Below are 7,665 nucleotides of genomic sequence, written 5' to 3'. Positions count from 1 at the left end.
CTGTCACTCCCAGTGTAAATGGGAGACAGATTTCTCAGTGTGGGAGGAAGAGGATATGGGTATAAGACAGAAAGGGTCAAGTAAAATCTCTAAGGTCCTGATTTTGAGTAGGATTGGGATGAATTCAGAATGTGTTTCTTAGCTCTGTCCATGGAAAAGACCTAGAAATAATGACCAACCCTGTACCAGTAACGAGGATTCCTAGCCTCCAGATTGTGGCCTTGTGTTAAAACATACCCATAGGATATTAATTTATGGAGGTGACTGAGTGATGACACAGGGAGGTCATGCCATTAAAAGAATTTATTACTCACACTTTCCAAGAGCAGGGCATGCCACACCACGCTGGGCCACGTGGGGAAACACCAGGTTTTGTCAGAAGGCATAAGGAGTGAGGAGAGAGCGTGGTTCAGAGCCTTTGTTGTGTTTTCTGTGGGAAAGGCAAGGCAGAGAAGGATAAACAGTTTAGGATTGAATAGTCTGAACAATGTTGGTGGTCTCTGGGTTCTAAGATGGTCTCTAGTTGTCTGGTTCTGGCCCTGGGTTGACTTTGGGCAGGGGAAATACTGGCCTGGTGTGTGACAGTTAGATGAAGAAGGTGGTTGGGGCTATGGACTTAGGGTTGCTTGGTTTGCATGCGAAAGGTACATTTGCAGGGGAGTTGTCTGTTATTTTGGGAATTTTTTGGAGAGGCAGTCTTCTCCCAGTCACCAAGGCTCCCCAAGATGTCAAAATATCATAAAACTCAAGCATGATGAATACATCTCAAAATACCATTTCCTACTAAAAGGAACCAGTAGTCCTGGGAGAAATTGTTGGCTCTGGGAAATATAAGATGAGCCTGGAAGGTCTTATCATACCAGAGAATAAAGTGAAAGTGTTAGTTGCTTAGTCATGTCCAACTCTTTGTGACCCCATGGACTATAGCCCACCAGGCTCCTCTGTCCCTGGAATTCTTCAGGGAGTAAGGAGGTTTTTCAAAGATGACTTGGGTCATCCCCAAAGGATCCAAGAGCCAACTTGAGAAGCTTCCCTCTGGCAAAAGATGGGATGATTTCAGCATCAATAAAGATAAAAACTGGAATTAATTAAAATGTTATATTTAGTGACAGGTTAACAATGTTACCAAAAAGAAGCTTATTGTTCCTGATTAGAGGATGCTGGAAAGTCAACTTTGTGTTTTGAAAACCAGTAAATAAGAGAAGGAATCAAGTATTTATCCCATTTTTCTGAACTGTACCGCTAGGTAACCAGATAGTAAATGAAAGGTGTTTCAGTGCTGTATAAGGAACAGGGGAATTAGATTATCACCATTTGATAAGCCATTATAGTTAAAGGATCTAGGCATTGAGTGTCAACACCCCTTGTCATAACAAAAAGACCCTGCCAGACAGAAGAGCTCCTGCTACTACAGTACTTAGGAAGTTATCTTGCAAAAACATTGAACCTGAATCTGAATATGCCTATAGTTCCAACAATTTATAAGAAATTCAAAGGTGAGGCAAGAGAAATACAATATATGATGCCACCATAGAGTTGTAAATGGCAAAATCCACACTGTGGGAAACTCTCCAGGCCAAAACCCCTATTGTATTCAACAAATTTATTTCAGTGAAAAAGTATTATACGGGGCAGAGGTGAGGGGGACGGGGCGTTTATGGACAGATCAAATCAGTATCCTGTGGGCCTGAGATAGATCCTAAATCAAATAAGCCTTTTAAACATTGTAATTTGGGAATTCCCTGGTGGCTCAGTTGTTAAGATTCACTCTGTGCTTCTATTGTAGGGGGCACAGGTTTGATGCCTTGATGGGGAACAAAGATCTTGCATGCCAACTGGCCAAATAAATGAATAAATAAAAGTTATAATTTTATGATGTGACTGGAGATTTAAACTCTGATTAGAAGTCAGAGAAATATTTAAAAATTATTTTTTTTTTTTAAGATATAACAATGGAAATGGGGGATTTTTTTTAAAGAGTCCTTACCTGTTAGAAATAGATACTGAAACATTTATGGCAGGGAGTGTGTCCGTCCGAGGATGAACACTGTGGGCCGTGAAGATCTGGACCTGCTGATGGCCTGCCGTTTGGAAATGCTGCTCTCCTGGGTGAGGTGATAACCCTGCTCAGAGTCACAAAGCAGTGAGATAAAGCTGGGCTTTGGCTGTTCTGTCCACTTCCAGAGCTCCTAGTCTTCAGTTCAGCCTTTGTCTTCACTGGGAAGTAACTGGGAAACGGGTCTGCAGGAACCCCCAGGCCACTACCTGAGGAAGAGTTTTGGTTTTTGGAGATGGTGAAGAAAGAAAAGGGGGAAGGTATTACTTGTCTCTCAAACCTTGGCTCTGGGACAGAACTGTGTTTGAGTGTCTCCTGTGGAGGTCAGCAGTGGACTGCTGCAGGGGCAGGGGCTCTGGGTGCAGCAGACCTGGGTATGGCATAAGCCCTCTTGGAGAAGGTCGCCATTAACCCCACCATAGAGCCACCAGAACTTACACAGGACTGGGAAATCAACTCTTGGAGGGCACAAACAGAACCTTGTGTGCACCAGGACCTAGGAGAAAGGAGCAGTGACCCCACAAGAGACTGACCCAGACTTGCCCGTGAGTGCCCAGGAGTCTCTGGTGGAGGCATGGGTTGGTGATGGCCTGCTGCGGGGCTGGGGGCACTGAATGCAGCAGTGCCTGCGTGGGACCTTTTGAAGGAGGTCGCCATTATCTTCATTACCTCCATCATAGTTTGAAATGAAACTCACTCAGTCGTGTCCGACTCTCTGCAACCCCATGGACTGTATAGTCCATGGAATTCTCCAGGCCAGAATACTGGAGTGGGTAGCCTTTCCCTTCTCCAGGGGATCTTCCCAACCCAGGGATGGAACCCAGGTCTCCTGCATTGCAGGCGGATTCTTTACCAGCTGAGCCACAATAGTTTGGCCTCGGGTAAATAACAGGGAGGGAACATAGCCCCGCCCATCAACAGAAAATTGGATTAAAGATTTACTGAGCATGGCCCCGCCCATCAGAACAAGACTCAGTATACCCCTCAGTCAGTCTATCCCATCAGGAAGGTTCCATAAGCCTCTTATTTTTCTCCACCAGAGGGAAGACAGACTGAAAACCACAATCACAGAAAACTAACCAATCTGATCACATGGACCATAGCTTTGTCTAACTCAATGAAATTATGAGCCATGCCCTGTAGACCCACCCAAGATGGATGGGTCATGGTGGAGACTTCTGACAAAATGCAGTCCACTGGAGAAGGGAATGGCCAAACCACTTCAGTATTCTTGCCTTGAGAATCCCATGAACAGAATGAAAAGGCAAAAAGATAGGACACTGAAAGATGAACTCCCCAGGTTGGTAGGTGCCCAATATGCTACTGGAGATCAGTGGAGAAATAACTCCAGAAAGAATGAAGAGACAGAGCCAAAGCAGAAACAACACCCAGTTGTGGATGTGACTGGTGATGGAAGTGAAGTCCAATGCTGTAAAGAGCAACATTGCATAGGAATCTGTAATGTTAGGTCCATGAATCGAGGCAAATTGGAAGTGGTCAAACACGAGATGGCAAGGGTGAACACTGACATTTTAGGAATCAGTGAACTAAAATGGACTGAAATGGGTGAATTTAACTCAGATGACCTTATATCTACTACTGTGGGCAAGAAACCCTTAGAAGAAATGGAGTAGCCAACATAGTCAACAAAAGAGTCTGAAACGCAGTACTTGGATGCAACCTCAAAAACTACAGAATGATCTGTTTCCAAGGCAAACTATTCAATATCACAGTAACCCAACTCTATGCCCTGACCAGAAATGCTGAAGAAACTGAAGTTGAATGGTTCTATGAAGACCTACAAGAACTTCTAGAACTAACACCCAAAAAAGATGTCCTTTTCATTATAGGGGACTGGAATGCAAAAGTAGGGAGTCAAAAAATATCTGGAATAACAGGCAAATTTGGCCTTGGAATACAGAATGAAGCAGGGCAAAGGCTAATAGAGTTTTGCCAAGAGAACGCACTGGTCATAGCTAACACCCTCTTCCAACAACACAAGAGTTAAGACTACACATGGACATCACCAGATGGTCCATAGAGAAATCAGATTGATTATATTCTTTGCAGCCAAAGATGGAGAAGCTCTATACAGTCAGCAAAAACAAGACTGGGAGCTAGATGTGGCTCAGATCATCAACTCCTTATTGTCAAATTCAGACTTAAATTGAAGAAAGTAGGGAAAACCACAAGACCATTCAGGTATGACCTAAATCAAACCCCTTAAGATTATAGAGTGGAAGTGACAAACAGATTCAAGGGATTAGATCTGATAGAGTGCCTGAAGAACCATGGACAGAGGTTTGTGACATTGTACAGGGGGCAGTGATCAAGACCATCCCCAAGAAAAAAGAAATGCAAAAAGGCAAAATGGTTGTCTGAGGAGGCCTTACAAATAGCTGTGAAAAGAAGAGAAGTGAAAAGCAAAGGGGAAAAGGAAAGATATACCCATTTGAATGCAGAGATCCAAAGAATACCAAGGAGAGATAAGAAAGCCTTCCTCAATGATCAATGCAAAGAAATAGAGGAAAAGAATAGAATGGGAAAGACTAGAGATCACTTCAAGAAAATTAAAGATACCAAGGGAACATTTCATGCAAAGATGGGCACAATAAAGGACAGAAAACGGTATGGACCAAACAGAAGCAGAAAATGTTAAGTAGAGGTGGCAAGAATACACAGAAGAACTATGCAAAAAAAGATCTTCATGACCCAGATAACCACGATGGTGTGATCACTCACCTAGAACCAGACATCCTGGAATGTGAAGTCAAGTGGGCCTTAGGAAGCACCACTATGAACAAAGCTAGTGGAGATGATGGAATTCCAGTTGAGCTATTTCAAATCCTAAAAGATGATGCTGTGAAAGTGCTGCACTCAATATGCCAGCAAATTTGGAAAACTCAGCATGGCCACAGGACTGGAAAAGGTCAGTTTTCATTCCAATCCCAAAGAAAGGCAATGTCAAAGAATGCTCAAACTACCACACAATTGCACTCATCTCACATGCTAGCAAAGTAATGCTCAAAGTTCTCCAAGCCAGGCTTCAACAGTCTGTGAACTATGAACTTTCAGATGTTCAAGCTGAATTTAACAAAGGCAGAGGAACCAGAGATCAAATTGCCAACATCTGCTGGATCATCGAAAAAGCAAGAGAGTTGCAGAAAAACCTCTACTTCTGCTTTATTAACGATGTCAAAGCCTTTGACTGTGTGGATCGCAATAAACTGTGGAAAATTCTTAAAGAGATGGGAATACCAGACCACCTGACCTGCCTCCTGAGAAATCTGTATGCAGGTCAAGAAGCAACAGTCAGAACTGGACAAGGAACAACAGACTGGTTCCAAATAGGGTAAGGAGTATGTTAAGGCTGTATGTTGTCACCCGGCTTATTTAACTTATAGGCAGAGTACATCATGAGAAACACTGGACTGGATGAAGCACAAACTGGAATCAAGACTGCCAGGAGAAATATCAGTCACCTTGGATACTCATATGACACCACCCTTATGGCAGAAAGAGAAGAAGAACTAAAGAGCCTCTTGATGAAAGTGAAACAGAAGAGTGAAAAAGCTGGCTTAAAACTCAACATTCTGAAAATGAAGATCATGGCATCCAGTCCCATCACTTCATGGCAAATAGATGGGGAAACAACGGAAACAGTGACAGACTGTTTTGGGGCTCTGAAATCACTGTAGATGGTGACTGCAGCCATAAAATTAAAATATGCTTGCCCCTTGGAAGAAAAGTTATGACCAACCTAGTGTGTAGTCGCTCAGTCGTGTCTGACTCTTTGAGACCCTGTGGACTGTAGCCCACCAGGCTCCTCTGTCCATGGGATTCTCCAGGCAAGAATACTGGAGTGGTTTGCCATTTCCTTCTCCAGGTGATCTCACGGACCCAGGGATTGAACCTGGGTCTCCCACATCACAGGCAGTTGCTTTACCCTCTGAGCCACCAGGGAAGCCCATAACCAACCTAGAGAGCATATTAAAAAGCAGAGACATTACTCTGCCAACAAAGGTCCATCTAGTCAAAGCTATGGTTTTTCCAGTAGTCATGTATGAATGTGAGAGTTGGACTATAAAGAAAGCTCAGCACCTAGAATTGATGCTTTTGAACTGTGGTGTTGGAGAAGACTCTTGAGAGTCCCTTGGACAGCAAGGAGATCCAACTAGTCCATCCTAAAGGAAATCAGTCCTGAATATTCATTGGAAGGACTGATGCTGAAGCTGAAACTCCAATACTTTGGCCACCTGATATAAAGAACTGACTCATCTGAAAAGACCCTGATGCTGGGAAAAATTGAGGGCGGGAGAAGGGAAGACAGAGGATGCGGTGGTTGGATGGCATCACCGACTCAATGGACATGAGTTTGAGTAAGCTCTGAGAGTTGGTGATGGACAGGGAAGCCTGGCATGCTGCAGTCCATGGGGTTGCAAAGAGTCAGACACAACTGAGCAACTGAACTGAACTGATATGATGTGATGTCTGGGATTTCCTTCAAAATAATGCAGGAGTGGGGTTTCCCAGGTGGTGCTCATGGTAAAGAACTCGCCTGGCAATGCAACCCTCCCAATGCAGGTTCTATCCCTGGGTCAGGAAGATCTCCTGGAGGAGGGCATGGCAACTTCTTGCTTGGAAAATCCCATGGACAGAGGAGCCTGGCGGGCTACAGTCCATGGGGTTGCACAGAGTTGGACACGACTGAAGCAACAGCATGCACACACAATGCAGGAGGGGGGATATGAGTGAATCTAGATGAAATGGGATGTCAGTGGGTGATGAGTACATAAAGGTTCTTTATGCCATTCTGTTACTTTTGTGTGTATTTAAAATTTCCCATAATGAAAAGGTTTTAAAGGAAAGAATGCAAGGTGACTACAGCAACCAAAAGTTAGCAATTACCCTCTCTATTTCCAGATCTACACCTCTGGCTAGCCTGTAGCCCATCCATGTGAAAAGATCCAAAGACTAGCCATGTATTTGTCCAGTCAAGATTTCAGTTTTCAAATTGTTCCTTAATAGAACTTTCCAGGCACATTTGTAATAACATTCTATTAATTCTTATGAAAATGAGATAGATTGAATTAATCATTCAGGCAACTAAAAAATGACTTTATGTTAAATGCTAATCATTTTGATTAAATTTTTTCTCAAATGCTCTAGTCACTCTCAAGTCACTCCCTGTCTTAGGAAATTATTTACTAACAACTTTAAAAAAAAATTTATTAGGAAACCTCAGGCATTGAGCTGGCTGTAATCTAGCCTAGGGGGCCATTTAATTACCTGCTGTTATTAGTGCTAATTCAAAAGCCCTGAGATTCTGATTCCCTTCGAGATGTTAATCTTCCCATCTCCTCTTTGTTGCTGCAGTCAGCATGTCTGCTCCTCATGCCCCAACCTTGTAATTGTCGCCTGTTGTCTCTCCCTTTTGTATCCCTCATCACACAGAGTGCCCTGTTCACAGTAAGCACCCAATAACCATTTACTGAATTGGATTAAACCCGGGACAAATGGAAGGTTGCCAGAAGGAATCAAATAATTAAGCTTATTAAATCATTAACTTTAATTTTAGACACATCACTTAAGCTGCTGAGTGCAGTTTG

This window comes from Odocoileus virginianus, chromosome 2 (genome assembly GCF_023699985.2).
Source record: "Odocoileus virginianus isolate 20LAN1187 ecotype Illinois chromosome 2, Ovbor_1.2, whole genome shotgun sequence".
Lineage (NCBI taxonomy): Eukaryota > Metazoa > Chordata > Mammalia > Artiodactyla > Cervidae > Odocoileus > Odocoileus virginianus.
The sequence above is the reverse complement of the archived record's forward strand: the minus strand, read 5'-3'. Positions refer to the sequence as shown.